Genomic DNA, 20,733 nt, shown 5'->3' on the forward strand with positions numbered 1-20,733 from the left:
TATAAGACCTATAGGCGACTTAGTTATTTAACGTCTTGATCGTCCTTTGATGTTTGACTTTCAATGCACCTAAACTCCTAGATAATGCCTCAATACCACATTATAGAACCATTTAGGACCTAGAACATCATGACAATGATGTTAGATTCTAGTTCACCTAAGTCATTTTTGGGATCTTACATCAGCCCTAAGTCAACCATTCATACAAGAAGGATACCGTTACGACTTTCAACTTTAAGGATATTATAACCTTCCATCTAGATTAAAGGTTTCACGTTAAGGACCTTGTAAAATATTTTCTATGTCACATGTAAATCACACATACAAGACTACGAAGATTTAGCATACTAAGTCAGGAATCCATATTGACATTTTACATTTATCAAGTAAGGGACACAAGTCTACTAAAAAAGGACATACACATACTTCACTATATCACATATAGTATATCATACGACAAGCACATAGGGACAATCAATGTAAACTATAGGTGACGCAATTCACTTCTATAATATCATAAATCTAATTCATCACAAGTCTCCTATAATTCATCAAGGAACATCATACTTCAACATCAAGTAATACACATAATTACTTAACTATAGACTACCAAAGACACATTCAATCAACTAGAAAAACTCATGCTTTAATTTAACATAAACACATAATTTATCAAGAACTTCACAATTCTCATATATTAGAGTTTTAACATGAGAAATCCTTAATTCATAATTTAATGCCGACAAGGCAACACTGTTTCACAATTCATAAAGTAATGCCGACGAGGGCACGTTATTCATAAGTATTACACCTAAAAACCGACACCATAGGTGAACTATACCAACAATCATATTAATATAAGACCTATACTACACAATATTGAGAAGGTTAGGTCAACATACCACCATTCAAACCTCACAACTCAAACCCATAGCCAATCCAACCAACTGCATATACAAAGGCTCTTACAAACAGCGATAGACACAATTAATCACAATATACATGAATCAAAGATAATACAATATGAATTCATCAATTTAGGACAGCCTAAATATAGTCCAAGCATCATTCTTTAATAATTCAATAACCATAATTAATCTATTCAAGAATTTGATAGTATAGAAACATTATCAACTCACCTATATAATAGTCCAAAAATATGGTTTCACGATTTCCATGGTTTCATAGAGTATTTAGTATAAAATCATCAAATTAACCTCAATTCAATCAAAATACATGACGTCCAGTAAATTGTGAAATGGAGGTTAGTGCGCCTTGGCATGTTTTACGAGGTTTTAAAAGTCTTGAATGATATTTTATAGAAATTGTCAAACATATATTAGAATGTGTTGAAGGTCAAATATTGCTGGTACAAGTCCTCAAGAAACACCATAAGGGTCATTGAGGAGGACCCTTCAAAAATTACCAAGAAGCTTTCAAGTGACATTGGCAATCGACGAGCCAAACGAAAGGACGTCGCCAGGTTGAAGAGCGTCAATGGCTCCGTCTTTCAAAACATAGCCGTGTTACAAAAATAGTCAAAAATTAGTTCACTGACACCATCGATGGATGTGCAGTACAGGGATTAGGGGAATTCGAATAACCTATGGACCGTAGGATGAGGTCTTGTATGTCAGGCCTGGGTTAAGCCGTTAATTTTTAAGTGGGTTAATTAATTAATTAATAGTTAGAAGATTAATTTGGGATTAAGGGAGGTCTAATTAAGTTATTTAAGGAACTATATAAAGACCTAACATTTATTAAACTAACTCAACACCCACAATTCCCCAACTCAAATTTCCATTCCTTCTCTATACTTTCTCTTTCCCCAATGAAGACTCCATAGAAGACTAATGTCAAATGGATAAGGTCTACGAGAAATTCACTTTCTATACAGAAATATTCAAGTATTACAAGGTATGGGAACACTTCACCCTTGGGATTCTTTTACCCAAAGCTTTTTTCAAATTGATTTTCAAAAGATGATATAAACATTGGTTTCTTCCTAATAAGAAATTGATGTTTCAATTTGTATTGTTCTTGATTTCTCTGTACTATTATGGTTTTATTATGATGTATTATTGGTTAATAATGGTAGTTATTGATTTAAGACCTATTTATATGGAGGATATCATAAATTTACCCTATTTCCCTAACCCTAGGTTATGAATTGGTATCTAATTGATTAGTGTTGATGCAATTAACTTAGTTATTATGTTAACTAATATTTTTTTTATTTTATTAAGCCTATTAGTTTATGAATATGATTGTTTGATGGTAAGACCATGTAAGAAGGCTTGTGAAGTTGAATTGGTAAGACAGATGATCTAAAATCCTTACTTTAATTGTGATGACTTATACATAATGATGATGTTCAATTGAAGTGTTAATTGTTATTAGATTCAATAGGTGATGATATGGTAAATGCAATTGAAATTTATTAAGTATATATATGGTGAGATAATGATTATGATGTAATTATGTAAGGTTATTTATGAATTACCTATGTGCCTTAATATGACATGATGATGATAATATGTAAATCTCACAAATGAAGGGTTGTCATAGAAACGCATTCTCATAAAATTTCTATTGAGCAAATGATGATGACATACAAGGGGATAGTCCGCTATGACCTGTACTAAGCTATGATGATTAACAAAGGATTAAAGACATTTAAAAAAAGGACTCTAGCTGAGCAGAGAGTGAAATTGTAGTGAGGAGTGTCCCTTCTCAAGTAGGGAAGGTAGGTTCACTATTGTACCCCCAAGATAGAGATTACAACTCCAATCAGGGGGTTTCAAGCATGTTGCCAAAATCTTGAACTATGTTTCCCCATAGGAATACTAGCTAGTGGATCCAACTTAATACTATATTCATATTGTGGTACCACCTTGGAATGTAGTCCACCTTCTTTCCCTGTAGGGTTTCATGACACCAGATTCCACATTAGCTCATTGGTCTATGTCGGTTATGGCAAGTGTTACCAAAGGTAAAATGAAGTAATAAATTGAACTCTAACTAGGGTGACTCAAGGGATTGACTTAGTCTAGGTAGGAGGATGAGACTTTACGTATTAATTGAACTAATTGGCCTCGAGGGAATTCCTAGAAGGATGTTCTAATGTTCATATATATGTGACTATACATGTTGATTATCTTATATGATGTTTGTTTCATTTATGACCATGTTATGGTCTATATTGCTATATATGATTAGTAATACTCATGATGTTATGCTTAATGAAGTTACACATTATTTGTGATCCTTTGGTTGGTTTGCGTGGTTTAGTTAGGTTATGGGATTGAACTTGTATGATTGGCAAGGGGTTATGAGTAAGGGTCTTGCTTATGTTTTCATATTATGAAAACATATACATGCCTTGTTGTTATAACATGATGTTGGAGTTACTTCGATCATATGCCATAATATGCTATTATATATGTTGACTTGACTATACTTGATGATGCTGGTTGTTTGTTGAATATGGTATTGTATTAAGGATATATGATTATTGAGTTTTATGTGATAATTGTTGTGCATAAGCATTTTCAAAGTAACATAGCATGTTTCTTAATAAAATTCCCCTTTAGCATTATTTCGAATGTCTATGTGCATATTATTGATACGTAGTTCAAATTCTGTACTAACCCATATTTCTATGTTTCTTCAATTATATAGGTTCTGGCCTTTGTGTTCCTGAAAGGCCAATTAAGAAGACTTGGATTCTCTTTTATCCATGTTTTATAGGTCCTCACCATTCTGATGGCAATTCCAATATATAGGTATTGATGTTTTTATTGTCCGAAGACATTTTAACTTCTTTCCAATTCAATTTGGATATTGATGTAAGCATATATTGGGATGTTGAATTTGTATTGGCTATGTCCAAGATTTGTATTTGTTTAGATTGTTCAATATGATATAAAGTATTAGACAAAATCTAATGTATCAATTATGTTATGTACAAGTAGAAGGCTACGTAAGATTCCTATGTGAGGAGTCTATGTAAACTCCCTAAATAGTATGCGAGAGGTCTATCTAAAACTCACTATATATATGATATAGAAAAGTTTTAAATTTTCATTATTCATAAACCATAATATGTATGACGAGTGCTAAGAGTCTATTCTTAATACTGTACAAGGACGACGACGCCCTTTAGATCTAGGAGGTTCTCCCCGGACATGAAAAACTTAGTATCCGAGCATGAGTTTAAAGAGATCTTAGGATTTGTTATCTCATCGAACCACATCTACCTAAACTCTTGTTTATGGGTGTGAAGCGCGCCACACTTATGAATAATAGGCCATGTGATGCTTAGGAATCCTCACTTATTGGTAATGTTAAATGTCGTGCCTTATGAGTGGTAACACTATGTGTCCCTTTTTCTTCTAATCGTGTTCTGGTGGATATAGGAGATGACTACAAGACATAAAGCGACAAGAAGTGTGGAGGAAGATTTGGCAAATGAGGGAGTTCCTCGCTAAGAGAACCAAGTCCTTCTACAAGACAAACAAGTGCCTACATACGTCCAAGCTCCGCTCATTCTTCCACCTAAGATGAATAGAGAGATATGGTCAGCATACATTACTCTGGCACAAGACATGACTACCCAAGCTCAAGCGGTACCTGATGTGAGGCCAAACTACACAATTTTTATCATTATTTACCTCACATTTATTATTTATATTTTTCCATTTTGAGCATAAATTTTATGGATTGTGTTTCTTATTTTATTTGTAGGATTAATTTGATGTAAAATTGTTGATGTTTGGAGCTAAAACAAATTAAAGATGGAAGGTTGAAGAATCACATCCGGGGAGCACCCTCATGAAGCAACACGGCGTACATGACCTATCGAAGGTCTTATACAAAGCCAATAGTTACTATTCATTGCATTGTTATAGTAAATTTAGCGTAAAATTTAAAAATTTCTTAGCACATCATATGCTAGAACTTCACGTTCAATAAATATATAAAATATCGTAATATATAGTTTAAGACTCTAGTCTCTTTTTGCCATCATAGACTCAACCTCACTAGAGTACCTTAGGGACACGTCCCTTATAACATACTACATATGTACAATGTTGAAGAACTTCACACTAAACCATAACTAGGGAACCCTTGGAACTTAGGACCCCTTTCCTTGATCTTTGGAATCCATAACCTACACTTTGTGTAAAAATTAGAGAAGAATAGAGTTAGTACAAGAATGCACTAAGTATGGCAACCACGCAAAAACATGAATTGAAAAGGGACATTTTATTTGAAAACCCTACATGATGTCATTCTATGAAATCTTTATAAAACGTTGATACAATAGCATTTATATCATTTATATACTTCATATAGACATAATCAAAGGCCCAACATCATATAAAATCACATATACAATTTACGCCACATTTGGGCTTACTTTACGGTGAGCTATTTCCATTGACTAATTCCCTTTTACAGTGAACATCTTTATTTAACTCTTTAACCTCACAAGTAACCCCCTAGTGATACTTGGTGAAATGCATCACCTTAGGGCCATAAAAAAGCATACATACAACCTACACAAGACAACACATACAATCATAGAAGTATAGAACATTACAAGACATATTCAAGTCAAGCCTATAAGCATTACAGTGAACTTTACATATTATTCACACATACCAATTTCACTTCACATAGAACTTTCTAAGACCTTACTCACAATCCCAATCTAAGTCCACTAGTGCAATGTACATGTGAAGCCCCATAACCTCACATATACTTAGTAAAGCTATCATGAGACCACAAGCCTTAACATCCAATTCATACATCAACATAGTAAGTGAAGACAACTTCATTTATGTCAACAAACCTTCATCATATAGTCATTAAGACCAATATTATACATATACAACAAGACTACTTCATATAGGCTTATACCATGCATTTCATCACAACAAGTAGACAAATACTACAAAGTCATGCATAAGAAACATTTACATAGACACATGCATTAGAATACCTTCCTAGGACTTCCCTCAAGATCCACTTGTAAAATGTGTAGGTGAAGTCTCATACCCCCACCTAAACTAACTAACTACCTTAAGGTTATCCTAGTTGGGGTCCTTACTATTCTTCCATTGTCCATTTAACTTTACGGAAAATGTAGCCTTAGCTGACACTAAGACCATGGTGCTACATGGAATTTTGTGTTGTAGAACCTTACACGAATTGAAGGTGTTCTTACCTAACCAAGGTAGAACATTAACATATGCTAGCATACTTAGTGAAATCACTTGCTAGATCCTATGTGGAAAGCATAGTTGATGGAACTAAGATAACTACATTACCCTCTATATGCTCATTGTCATTGGAGCCTCATCTCATGAGAAACCATGGGTGAACCTTACTCAAATAAAAGCCACCACCTCATGTGGAACCATAGGTGAATATTCCTCTACGGAAAGTAAACACTCTACGAGAAGCCAATGGGGATTCTTCCTCCAAAAAAAGAAAACACCTCTCATTGTCAAGTTCACTCGGTGCTAAGCTAAGTTCCCTTTTTATTCAAAAGTGTTTATTAACTTTATCTCATAAAATTAGGCTTAGGAAAGTTAACTACTTATATTCTTAGATAAAAGGTCATAGATGATAATTCATCAAACTATATCATGTGAGAAACCCTTTCATATGTACATATCATATGTAACCACCTATCTAGTTTAGGGTACACATGAGAACACCTTTCAAGGCCTCTCTAATGACTAGATTTTCATACATGTGTGTGTATACTTATATCTGAGCAATTCTTTCATGTAACATATAAATGTAACACATGTTCATATATCAATGAATAATTCTATAGGTATAACTATAGAGCAATCCTTTTATGTCAATGCATAAGTCTATATGTATAACTATATGAGCAATCCTTTCCTATAAACACACAAAGACACTATGTACACTCATACTTCATCATATCATTGAATTAACATCATATCATGTAAATCATATTCATACAATCTTACTCATGATACTTGGAAGACCAACCTAGCAACTATCCTATCAAGGCACACATGTGCAATGAATAGACAAGGTTCCATACCTTTGCACATACTAGTACACCTATCAAGTCATCCCGGTGAATTGTATATCACACAATATCATATAACAAGACTCATTTTTTGAAGACTTACAACATCATATAGTAAGATCCAGTCCTTATTCTCATATTTTAGCTTTACATATGTAACTCCCTAAAATGAACTAAGGTGAAGTAGAGCTTCACGATTTTTTATTGAGTAAATTTTGTGTCAGATTATGTTATATTAGTGTCTTTATGAAGTGTTTAAAATTTGTATAAGTTTGGAGGTCAGACATTTAAGAACATCCATGACGTTCAGAAGATATGTGTTAGATGGTAATTGTGTGCTTCATGTGTTTGAGTGAGTTTTACGTGTTAGTTTTATTTGAAATTTGTGTGGGATGTTCCTAAGACCTATATGAATATGTTTAGGGAATTAAAATCCGGGTATGTCCCCACCTAGGACCCACAAGGGGGCCTAGAGAAGGACCCAAAACTGCCTTGGCAGTGTCCACCAACAATGTAAAACGACGGCTAGTGGTCCAACAACCTGCCCGTTGACTTTCTCCTTCAATTTAAACTGAAATTTAGGATAAAAAGGCCTAAAATTAATCTATATGGAAACCCACGAAACCCCACCAATGGACAGTTGATGGACGGACGGTCCGTTGGTTGCAATCCGTCGTTTGAAAGCTGTCCAAAAGTAGTTTTTCCTGTAATGACTTGGGGTGTTGGTAAATTCACCCCAAGTCTTTCATTAACCTAGGAAGTCATTTATAGTACTTTTTAGGTATATTAACGAGTTCCAAACCCTTAGACCTAAATTTTGAGTCCATATCCAAAAATCCAAAACCCCTCCCTCTTAAAAGACTCTCTCAAGTCTCCTTGAATATAGAACTAAAGAAGGGCTAGAGGCTATTGGTGGTCAAGTTATTCATCAAAATAAGTGTTTTTTCTTTTATGTGGGGTGTGGTATGCATACTTTAACTCTCTTCCATTCAAGTAGCAAATTCTAAAGGATTTTCAAAAGAGTTTTCAACCCTAGTTTCTTCTAGCTTCAACTCTAAATAAGGGTCTTGCATGAAAACTTTTTAAATGATTCAAATATGATGTTTAAAATGTTACTTGGATAATTTCATGTTAAAACTTTAATGAGATCATAACAAAGCTATTTATGAAACTGTGGCTTAAGAAATGGGTTAAATGAGCTTGGTTTTGTAGTCTTTGAGCTTTTCTTTACTTGTGTTTTTATGGATTTTTAACTACTGCCATAATGACTAATTTGATGATGAATTGTTGAGTAAAATGTTGTAGGTGATAGAATTTTTTATTAAAGAGTAAGTTGGTTATGTTGTTTACTTTTAATTATGAAACGCTCTTGAGTTGTATGATCCACCTTCTTGGTGACGGTGTTTGCTTGAATTGTATGAATGTGTAGTTACTTGTGTATTGTGAATGAGGCCATGAGGGCATATTATGTGAAGAAGTATGGAAATGAAGTTATTCTTGTTAATGTGTTTTTGTGAATCTTGTTATGAAAAATATGTTAAGGATTGTGTCTAAATGACTTGTATAATTATGTGAAGCATGTTAAAGTGTGTGATATGATGAAAGAAGGTCTAAGCATGTATAGAATCAAATGTAAATGAAATGGTGCTTATGTGCAAGGTGTGCTCACATATACACACACATAAACACACTTTTAATGAATGAATGAATGAAGTTAAAGAATATGAATGAAAAGAGTACATTTTGGGTGAACACTCATTTTGAGTAGAGATGAAGTGTTTAGAATAACCTCACTACGTCCTAAAAGCTTTCTAATATAAGTTGGAGGATGGATACCCTTCGTGAGTTGAGATGTGGTGTCCAACAGATATCCCTGACCTTTAGTAATGAATGTTGAGAATCTATGGGGAGTTATGCCTACAACCGAGAAGATATGAAGAAGAGGTGGTTACACTTCATTAGTTGACGAGTTGTATTCCAATGTACCTCTTGAGATGAGTACTCCTCGTTAGAATAGAATGAATTACTTGTTAGCAATCTCCTTATCCCCTAACTCTGTGATCGCATAGGTGTAGCTATTGGGAAAGCCATCTAAAAGCTAAAAAGTAATACCTAGCCCTAGGAAAGTGAAGGGACCCTTCTCCGATAAGGGAAGTATCGGGATTCCATATTTATATCTCATGGTCTTTATTGGTTAAGATAACCCCCACAAAAGTAATGAAATTGTTAAGTCTTCTAAAAGAGTGTGCTACTAAGGGTAGGTAGTGGAATGGGATGCTATTTATACATTCTGAAAGGGAAGTCTTGGTGAGTCTTATAAGAATTTAATAAACTACGTCTTCTAAAAGAAAGTACTACTTAGTGTAGGTGGTGGTATGGAGGCTATCTATCCATTGCACTAAATAGACTTCCAAAAGGGGAGTCTTGGTGCCAAGCCTTCTAAAAGAGTGTACTACTTAGGGTAAGTGGTGGAATGGGACGCCATCTACTCTGCACTAAGTAGGCATTCCGAAAGGGAAGTCTTGGTGTGTTGTTTGAGTGTTCTTCTAATGTCTTGTGATTGAGTTGTGACTTATTCTCCCGAGTGGAGTAAGCCTGTGGTGGGTAGTCTTAAGGATCTCCTTGGTGTTCATTAAAGGAGGTGTATGGGTGTTTCCTTCATTCTTATCTTGGAGAGTCTTAGGATGACCTCGGTTAGGGAAACTACTACACAAAAAAGTTTACTTCCTCTTGGCAATATCTTTGAAGTTCACTGTATTAGAAATAGGATAGTTCACTGTAATGTTGAAAGAGCTTACTCTAAAATTTGGAAGGCTTACTTTAAAATGTCTCTTTCTGTTAAATTATGGAAATCCTTCTCTAAGTGTTAAACAATGTTTTTTATGTGGTTTTGTTTAAAAATTCATGAATGTCTTACTTATTTTGCATTAAAGCTTATTTCTACTAAAATGTCCCTTTCTACATTATTTTGCATATGCCATACTTAGTACATTGTTTTGTATTAACCCATACTTTTATATACTTTATAAATATAGGTTTGGAAGCAAGATTGAAGTTTAGAACGAAATCTTGGGATTCAATTCTCTCAAGACAAAGTATGCCCTCATATATTTGAGGGAATTGTTCTTAATTCTATTAGTTTTACATAAGTTCTTATTATGTACTTTTTTTCAATGTAAATGGTCGTATCCCTAAGATTTTATGTTGTGTCTTTACGTTGAACTTGGTGACATGAGATTATATAAGTATTTATGAATAAATTCCTTTTTGTATTAAATGTCGTGAAAAGTTTTAATTCTGCACTACTTTTCATTTCCTATGTAATGAATGATCGCTAAAGGGATTGTACAAGACCCAAAAGAGTCATGTACGCCCTGTCATGACCCAAGGTTTCTACCTAACTTCTACGGGGTACTTTTGGGTTGTGAAAACATCACATATAACATTATAGGACCTCATCATAGGAAGCAAGTACAGATAAACTTAACATAACCATTTACATACTCATGACATTAACAACACAACCTAGATCATAGATAGAATAGTAAACATGGCATAGGCTTCACATAGGGTAATTATCACCAACAACGTTCATAATATAATCTGCCTTCAAGGCCATGATCACATCACATACATATTGACAATAAAGAAAAAGTAGAAGGGAAAAGCCATCTTTACCAATTCATTATCCTTTGATCACCATTGATCAATGCACCTTTTTCATTAGCAATACGATATTGGAGAGTAGCTAAATATACTTTAATCATAAAGGAAACCATGCACAAGTCGCTACAAGATCATGCTACAATAAGTACACTACATCACGAATACATTATAAGGTAGAGAGACATACATCACTTAATAGTATTCCTCGTTTTGATCATCATGATACACATTCATAATATATAAATAATACCCATGAAGGTCAGTATCTAAAGACATAATAATCAAGTATAAATCATGCTTCATCTAACCTAGAACTTAGATAATATCATGCACATAACATTATCAATCCATAGACTAGAAGAACCTAGATCAATTGATGACAATCCTTTTTTACTTTGATCATACAAGATTTATAATCACAATTCAACCATTATATTAACCTAAGGTAATATCTACAATCATCATAACATAATTGAATTCCACATTCATACATTATAAGGTCAATGTTACAATGAACACATAGAGATTTAAGCTTGCTTTGTTCAAATAATCATGCATTTATCCACATGGATCATTCATCAAAAACTCATCATCAATATACTTAAATAACATTAGACATGAGCAATTCAACATAATAGAATTACAATTCAACCAATAACATTCCACGATTACAATGGGATAAATCGAGTTCGGGAAGGGACATGGGTTCATCAATTTATCATGATTAAGCCATTAAAAAAGTTTTGAGAAAGAACCGATGACCAGATTGAACAAGGACAAGTTTGATCATGAACTCTCTTTTGAAAATTTTGAGAAGAGCTCTCTAGATGGAATATTAACTAGAGATCAAGGATCATTATACCTTAATGTAGAACAAAACCTCTTAAACTTAATGAATAAACCATGGGAATCCAAGCTCCAAGTTGTTCTTGATCTTCACCTTCAATTGAGGTTTCTAGAGAGAATTGGTTTAAGATGGAAAGTCAAATTTGTTTGAAATGGATTGGGAATGGGTTGATCACGTTACTGATCCCTTAAATACACCCAAAAATCAACAAATAAACCATGTAGGGTCAGGTTAGAACGTGAGTTGAATTTTCTATTCTCCCCTTTAATGAAACAGTGCACAGGCAATAGCTGAAGCCTGCATCGACGGCCAGCCATCGACGCCACGTTGGCCCATCAATGGACCGTCTGTGACTTCTGCCATTTGGGTCTTGGGATGTTCATTGGTTGAGACTTACCTAGTCTAAGTTTTGATCGACGCCTCCCCATTGACGGGGCGTCAGTGCACTAATGGGGCATTGTTTGGTTTAGTCGATTGACATGTCCAAGGCAGTATCTCGACAGCATTTGCGTCCTTCTTTGAGGGCCTCTTGTGGGGCCCTTGGGAAGTCATATCCGGACGTTTCAAAGATGAATATACACCTTAACATGTTGAAGACCTTCCATTCAAGTTTCACCCAAAATTAACTTGTAAAACAGATCCAAATATGCAAGGCACACTCAAGACACACATGAACTTCTCAAGGGCTAACTTTCGGACGTCTTAGACATTCTTGATCGTTTGACCTCCAAACTTCATGAAACTCCATATATTTCTTATAAACAAAATTTTTACTCATTTTAATACTTCATACGCCCATGAAATACAAATAAATACATTAAAGCATTTAAGGCCCCTTTGGTGTACCTTATACCCCTATAAAAAAACATGTTATGCTCTAAACACCCTAACTCATTTTTGGGGTCTTACAATTCGTCATTACATTCATAGGTTAAAAATACAAAAAAATTAAAACTTTTACGTATTGAGGTTTAGATAGACCTCTCGCATTCTACACATATATACATATGGAATTTACTTAGACTCCTCGCACATTAAGCTTACATAGGCTTCTAATTTTGACAATATACAAAATGTATATGAATTTAGTCTATAATATTGTCTAACATTAAACCATCTAGAATGGAGTAGAACTTTCGCGGATAGCCATACTTTATTACAACCAAATAAACATATAGACTTTAAAATAATAGTCTTCAAATGAAAGAGAAGGAAACTAAATGTCTTTAGAAAATAACAACATAAAATAGCTCGATAGTTGTGTCATCCTCGGAATGGTGAGGACCTACCAAACACTTGGGGAAATTTCCAAGTAGTCTTCAATCGGCCTCCTAGAAACAAAAATGTTGGAAGCTATATATTTGTAGAAGACATAGAAATATGGGTTAGTACAACCACTTGTTCTAAGTATGGATATATTCACATAAAATATTTTAAAGCATGCATGGAAGGTGCCATTACTCTAAAAACATGATAAGTCATTTAGAAAGTCTTTAATACACATACAAGAGAGAATATACAATATAAGTATCACAATAACATAAGACATTTTCATAACCAGACAACATCAACATAAAGTCATATCAACATTTCCTATTCAATAGTTCATATGAACATAGTATAAAAAATCTTTACCAACAATCTCATCTCAAGTCTACAAGTACAATGCTCATGTGAAGCCCCGTAACCCTATATAATCAAGTAAACAAGGTAGGAGATCATAATTAATGCTTTGTTTCATACAACATATCATTCTCCTAAGTAGTCATCACCTACATATAGCAATTTAGAATAATAGAATATTCATTAACATAAGTAACATCATATAAGAATATCATTATATAAGTCAAAATTTCATAATACATGATATCATAATACATAACACCATATCCTAGGACTTCTTTTAGAGTTAACTTATGAAATGTCAAGGTAGAGTCTCATACCCTTACCTTTCCTAAGTGACCCGTCAAGTCATCCTAGTCAATGTACATCTTCATTTAGTCATTCATTGTATTTTAGGGAACAATTCCCAAAACCGACATAGATCACATAATATATATACGGAATCCGGTGTCATGAAATCCTACACCGAAAGAAGGTGTTCTACTTGCCAAGGTAGAACCAAAACATGAACATAGCGTCTAGGTAGATCCACTAGCTAGTATTCCTATGGGAGCAACATAGTTCAAGAACTAGGAGACATGCTTGAAACTCTTTTTATGCACCATGGCATTGTAATCGCTATCTCATGAGAACCATTGTTAACCTACCTTCCCACATTGGGAAGAGACACTCTTTCATAGCTAGTTCACTCGGTGCTAAGCTAAAGTCCCTTTTTGATGTCTTTAAGCCTTTATTAATCAATCATAGCTTAATGTCGGTCATTGGAGACTAATACCTTGTATGTAATAATCATTAGAAATTGCATAAGAATGTCCTTTAATTGCAACTCTTCATTTGTGAGATTAACACCATTATCATCATATAATAATAAGGCACACAAGTGGTTCACAATCAACCATATATCATCATACCTTAATCATAATATCACTATTCACAAAGTCAAGATATTTCAATTACATTCATCATTTCATCACCTAGGTAATCTAATTGCATGTAATACTTCAATTAACCATCAACATCAAGTACGATGTATCACAATTGAAGTAAGAATTCAAGATCACAAGGTCTAACCAATTCACCTTCATAAGCCTCCTTCGGTGGTCTTACCATCAAACAACCATATCCATCCAATCCCAACAATATGTTACACTAGGCAGTCCATGAATGAATTAGAATAGATAAAACAAGTCTGACAATCAATACATTCATCAATTCCCATAAATTTATAAGCAAGACCCAAGATTTGGAGAAAGGAAATTATCTATACGAAACTACCCTTAATTAGCATTAATTACTCAACAATATTCAGTATATTAGCTATGGATAATAACAATTAGTCATAATCAATCATCGATTTCAAGTTTAAAAGAAAAACCATTTGTAGAAGAAAACCCTTGGCGTTGGGTGATTTAAAAATCATCTTTGAAAGGACCTCTTGGGGAAAGGAATCACAAGTGTGAAGAACTCATACCTTAATGAAGATTAATCCACGAAATTTGAGTTAAATCCTAGAGAAATTAGTCTTCTTCTTCAAACTTTCTTGTTCCTTCAATGGAGGATGAATAGAGAGAGAAAGTAGAGAGAGGTGGGAGCTTTTAGGTTTTGATTTTGTTATTTGATTTGAATGAGTTAATGTGAGGTAAAAATGGTTTAAAATCAATATATAGGATTCCCATCACTTAAGTTGACCCTTATGCGAAGTCAAACATTGATTCTAAATTTCAGATTTTCATCGGGAAACAAGTCTGCATGTCAGAGCTACTCCCACAAGTTTTTCTAAATTAATTTTTGAACCAGACGATTCCTATACGTGTCTCCAACACAGACCAAAACTTTTTTGGTCCATGTGGGACCTATTCTGCGACTTGGAGGCATTCCACCTAAGTGCAATTGGCTGCTGTCTAAGGCAGCTTGCTTGGCCAAGAGTGGGGTACCTTCATGGACCCGTAGGATGATCCTTGTGGGGTTGTACCTGAACATTTTAACCCTATATACAGTGTTTTACCTATTTAAAGTTATTTTACAAGTTTAAGACTTCATAAAACACCTCAAAACCTTCACAAAACCTAAGGACATTTTCCTAGTTCAAGTGCACTAGCTTCCGGACGTCATGAACGTTTCTTGAGGCCTTGAATCTAAAACTTCTTAAATGATTTATAAATATTATTTTAGGACTTATAAAAGTGTTACAAACCTTATAAAAACATGTGATACTCTAGATTAGGTCATGAAATTTTGGAGTGTTACATATAGTCTCTCGCTCATAGATGTCTCGCGACTCACACGGATAAACAAGACTCTAGTAGACGTGGAATATGAAATTTTTAACCTAACGACCATTCCCAAAACCTTATGCTCTGACACAAAGTTTTTCACGACCCTAGAGCACCCCCCCCCCCAAGTTGTAACACGGGATATTCAACCTCAAAGAGGTCTTATACAAGCCCTTAGCCTTCATTCATCACATAGGCATTACAAATAGTGCAGAACTAAAAAATTTCTCAGCAAAACCAACAATAGGAAACTCCTTTGTAAAATGAGGGGTACTAAGTCTCAACATCTCCATCTTAGACATGTCTAAACATCAAAGGGTCACGATGCTTTTCATTTTAAATAAAATACTAAGAATCTATTACAAATTTATTAACCATGAAACTAGAAACATAAATTCCTTGTCCTTGAACGTATGAGGACATACCAAAAGATCTTGAGAAGATTCAAATCCCAAGCTTCAACTCTAAGCCAACTCAATTACTTCCCGACACCTACACTTTGTAGAAAGAAAGAGGAAAATATATATTAATAGAATTAAGCACTAAGTATGATAACCATGCAAAAAACATGCTTTTAAACGAACATCTTGGTTGGAAACTAATGCATATGCTAATTTTTTTAGAGAAGTATCAATTTATGAACAAATAAGGCATAATTTACATCAAAACCAATTACTTCACATTTATACTTGACCTCAAGTAACGATGTTTCACGAAAACTACTAGAAATTTTGGCTATGGCAACAATTCTTTTGGGGGACGTTCCACAACCATTGCTATTCGCTGTCCATTGCAAAATATACGATCGTTGCGTTACTATATGACCTCTATCAAGACACTTCCATAATTAATTTGTTCCATTTGTATGTGAACCGTCGCAATAGGTTCATATATGGCAACAACAATCTTAACTATTCAAATAGACCTATTTTTGGCAATGGTACTTAAAAAAGTCTAATGCATTTGCATCCCCAATTTCCCACCCTATTTTAGAGCTTCCATTTTTCAGAGTACTATATGGGTGATTATTTTTTATTTTATCAATTTTTATTTTCCCTAAACATCACGAAGTCAAAAAGAATATGTCAATACCAGAAAACATTGTCTCAAAGCTTCTAAATTCAGATACTTAGGAAAGGTTGCAAATAAACTATTCCAAATCTGAAGGTATAGTCTCACAAACTGTTCTGAATATCATTTTCTACCGATGAAACGTTTCCTGATAGTTTTCTTTTCCAAGCATTATTCCCAATCCAGCAGGTTGAGGTTTTCAATAGATTTCTGGAACACTCCAGAAGCCCCATGACTTAGACTAGAGTTTCACCTATTAAATATTGGTTAAAATGATTTTTCAAGGACTATATTAATGCATTAAACTCATTTAGAAAAGGTTATATCCAAAACAACAAAGAAAAACCTTGACGTCCAGAAACTAGCTAAATTGAACTAGTAGACGTCCCTATATTTGGTGAAGGTTTAGGTGTGTCAAATGAAGTCTAAAACTTGTAAAAATGATTTACATAGGTAAAATATAGTATAAAGGGTCCCAACGTCCAGTAAAGACTCTCAAAGGACCATTGAAAGGGTCCTTGAGGAGGAGTCAAACATTGGTGAGCAAGCTGACAACGCAGCATGCGACAGCCAATATACGGAAGCCCTTGCGCGTCGCGCAGACAGCACTATCTAGGAGAAATTTTCCTCTCAATGCGGGGACTCCACGAGTCTCAAAGCCTAGACCCAAATTTTCAAAAAAAAAATTGAAATTTGCCCAGCGACGCGCAACCACTTTCCAGATTTGTCCCTGTCATGTTTAAGTCAATTTAACTTCACAAAAAGACTCAATTAAGTAAAGGGTGTTTTGAGTAATTTAGGGGACGACTTTAGATTAGTTTTAGGTCAGTTTTAAACCATTTAAACGCACTCCAAGTCAGAATTACCAAATCCCTCTCATCTCTCTCAAAACACTCTCTCTATTCACCGCCATTGAAGAACAAGAAAACTTGAGGAAGAAGATAAAGTCTCCACGGTATTCATTTAAAACTCGTGGATTAAATCGTCAATAAGGTATGGGTTCTTCACTGTTGGGATTCCTTTCCCAAAGAGGTCCTTTCAATGATGATTTCAAATAATTCAATTCTTAGGGTTTTTACTATATAAGTGAGTTTTTTCTTCCAATTTCAAGATTTATGACTAATGATGAAAAAATATGATTTTCTATGTCTAATTAACTATGTATTGTTGAAAATTGATATGGTATTGTTGGTTTTCGTGTGAATCATGTGCTCTCCCTAAATAATGGATTTGATTATGTTATACCTATCACTTAATGTCATGTAAATGTGGGGATTGGAACTGTAGCTTGAATTAACTCATAAATGAACCATTTCCCTTCACCCTAACTATGAGATTGTCTTGTGTATTACTAGAGTAGTTGGGATTGGTTATGTTATTGAGTATTTCACTATATTATAGGATAATTGTTATGAATTGAGTATAAGTTATTTATGAAGATTCATGGAAGGAATAGGTAAGTCTTCTAAAGTCATGATTACTCTATTGTGTTGGTGTTGGCCTATAATTGATGTTGTAATGCAATTGTATGCATGATGTTTCTATGAATATATGATGGGCGATGAATATGTTAATTGTGGGATCATGGTAAGAATATGATAATTCAAGGTTGATGATATTTCTCTTGTATGCCTTACACAATATGACTATGATATGTTAATCTCACTAATGAAGGATTGTGATGAAAGGAAATTATCATCCTAAACCTAAGGAGCTAATGATCATGTCTATACAAGGAGTTAATGTCCTATGGCCTATGATAAGATCTATGCTTTATGAATAACGTAAAGGCACTTCAAAAAGGGACTTTAGTTTTTTACCGAGTGAACTGGATATGAGAGGTGTCCCTTTCCAAGTTGGAAGGTAGGTTCACAATGACTCTCATGAGATAGCGGCTGCCATGTAATTTGGAAGTAGTCCTGACTGGAAGAAAATGGGCCGATTTCGTCAGCCTATCTACAATAACCCATATAGAGTCATACTTCCGTTGAGTGCGAGGTAAGCCTGTAATGAAGTCCATATTAATCATCTCCCATTTCCAAGTCGGGATCTCTATCTCCTGTAATAATCCACCAGGCTTTTGATGTTCGATCTTGACTTGTTGACAATTTGGGCACTGAGCAACAAACTCTGCTATGTCCTTTTTCATGCCATCCCACCAATATAAGCATCTGAGGTCATGATACATTTTTGTTGACCCTGGGTGAATAGAATAACGGGCAGAGTGTGCCTCTCCCATAACTTGCCGTCGTAGCCCCGCAGTATCGGGTACACATAATCTGCCTTCATATCGTAACACTCCATCAGGTGTAACCTTAAATGGGGTCTTTTCCTTTTGAAGAGCTGCATCTCTATACTGTGCCAGAATAGGGTCCTTGTATTGGTGTCTCTTTACCTCATCTATGATTGAGGACTCAGCAACCTCTCGAATAGAAACTCCACTATCTTCCGAATAAGCTAGATGGACTCCAAGGCTTGATAGCCACTGAATCTCCCGAACCATATCCCTCCCTTCTGGTTGTACATCTGTCAAGCTACCCATGGACTTACGGCTAAGAGCATCTGCTACAACATTCGCTTTCCCTGGATGATATAAAATATCAACATCATAATCCTTTAGCAACTCTAACCACCGCCTCTGTCGTAAGTTCAGCTCCTTCTGTTTAAACATATATTGGAGACTCTTATGATCTGTATAGATGTCCACATGGACACCATATAAATAATGTCTCCATATCTTCAAGGCATGAACCACGACCGCTAACTCCATATCGTGAGTAGGATAGTTCTTTTCATACTTCCTAAGTTGTCGGGAGGCATAGGCTATAACTTTGCCATGCTGCATCAATACACATCCTAGCCCAACACCCGAAGCATCACAATAAATAACATAGCCGTCTGGTCCCTCTGGAAGAGTTAGGACTGGAGCTGTAGTCAATTTGTCTTTTAATAGCTGGAAGCTTCGCTCACAAGCATCTGTCCACTGGAACTTGGCTGCCTTTTGAGTTAGCCTTGTCAAAGGCACTGAAATTGAGGCAAACTTTTCTACGAATCTCCTGTAATATCCTGCTAACCCCAAAAAGTTGCGTACCTCAGTAGGTGTCGTAGGTCTGGGCCAAGTCTTTACTGCCTCAATCTTCTGCGTATCTACCCGAATACCATCAGCTCCAATAATATGCCCCAAGAATGCCACTGAAGTCAACAAGAACTCGCACTTAGAAAATTTAGCATACAACTTCTGGTGCTGAAGCACCCTAAGTACCGTCCTTAAATGATCTGCATGCTCCTCTTCTGAACGTGAATAGACCAGAATATCGTCTATAAATACAATAACAAACATATCAAGAAATGGTTTAAATACTCGATTCATTAAATCCATGAATACCGCTGGAGCATTAGTCAGCCCAAAAGACAGCACTCTAAACTCATAATGCCCATATCGGGTCCGGAATGCTGTCTTTGGAATATCTGCCTCCCTTACCCGCACTTGATGATAACCTGACCGCAAGTCTATCTTTGAAAAACACTTTGCACCCTGCAACTGGTCAAATAGATCGTCAATCCTTGGGAGGGGATACCTGTTCTTTATTGTTACTTTGTTCAACTGCCTATAATCAATGCACATCCGCAGCGACCCATCCTTCTTCCTCACAAACAGTACTGTTGCTCCCCAAGGTGACGTACTAGGCCTGATGAAGCCCTTTTCTAGCAAATCCCTCAATTGCTCTTTCAATTCTTTCAACTCAGCAGGTGCCATTCTATAAGGAGGTATAGATATAGGCTGGGTATCTGGCAGTACATCTATAGTAAACTCTATCTCCCGTTCTGGAGGAAGGCCTGGAAGTTCCTCGGGGAATACATCAGGAAATTCATTAACTACCGGGACTGATTGAAGAGTCGGTGCCTCTGCCTTTATGTCATGCACCCGAATCAGATGGTAAATATAGCCTTTTCTAACCATCTTCCCGGCCTTGAGGTATGAAATGAACTTACCTTTCGGCGATACTGTACTTCCCTTCCACTCTATAATCGGTTCCCCTGGAAATTGAAATCAAACTATCTTTCCTCTGCAATCAACATTAGTATAACAAGCAGCCAACCAATCCATGCCCATGATAATATCAAACTCAATCATATTTAACTCTATTAGATCTGCTACGGTATGACGACTATAT

The sequence above is a fragment of the Solanum lycopersicum genome, chromosome 8 (assembly GCF_036512215.1).
Source record: "Solanum lycopersicum chromosome 8, SLM_r2.1".
Taxonomy (NCBI): domain Eukaryota; kingdom Viridiplantae; phylum Streptophyta; class Magnoliopsida; order Solanales; family Solanaceae; genus Solanum; species Solanum lycopersicum.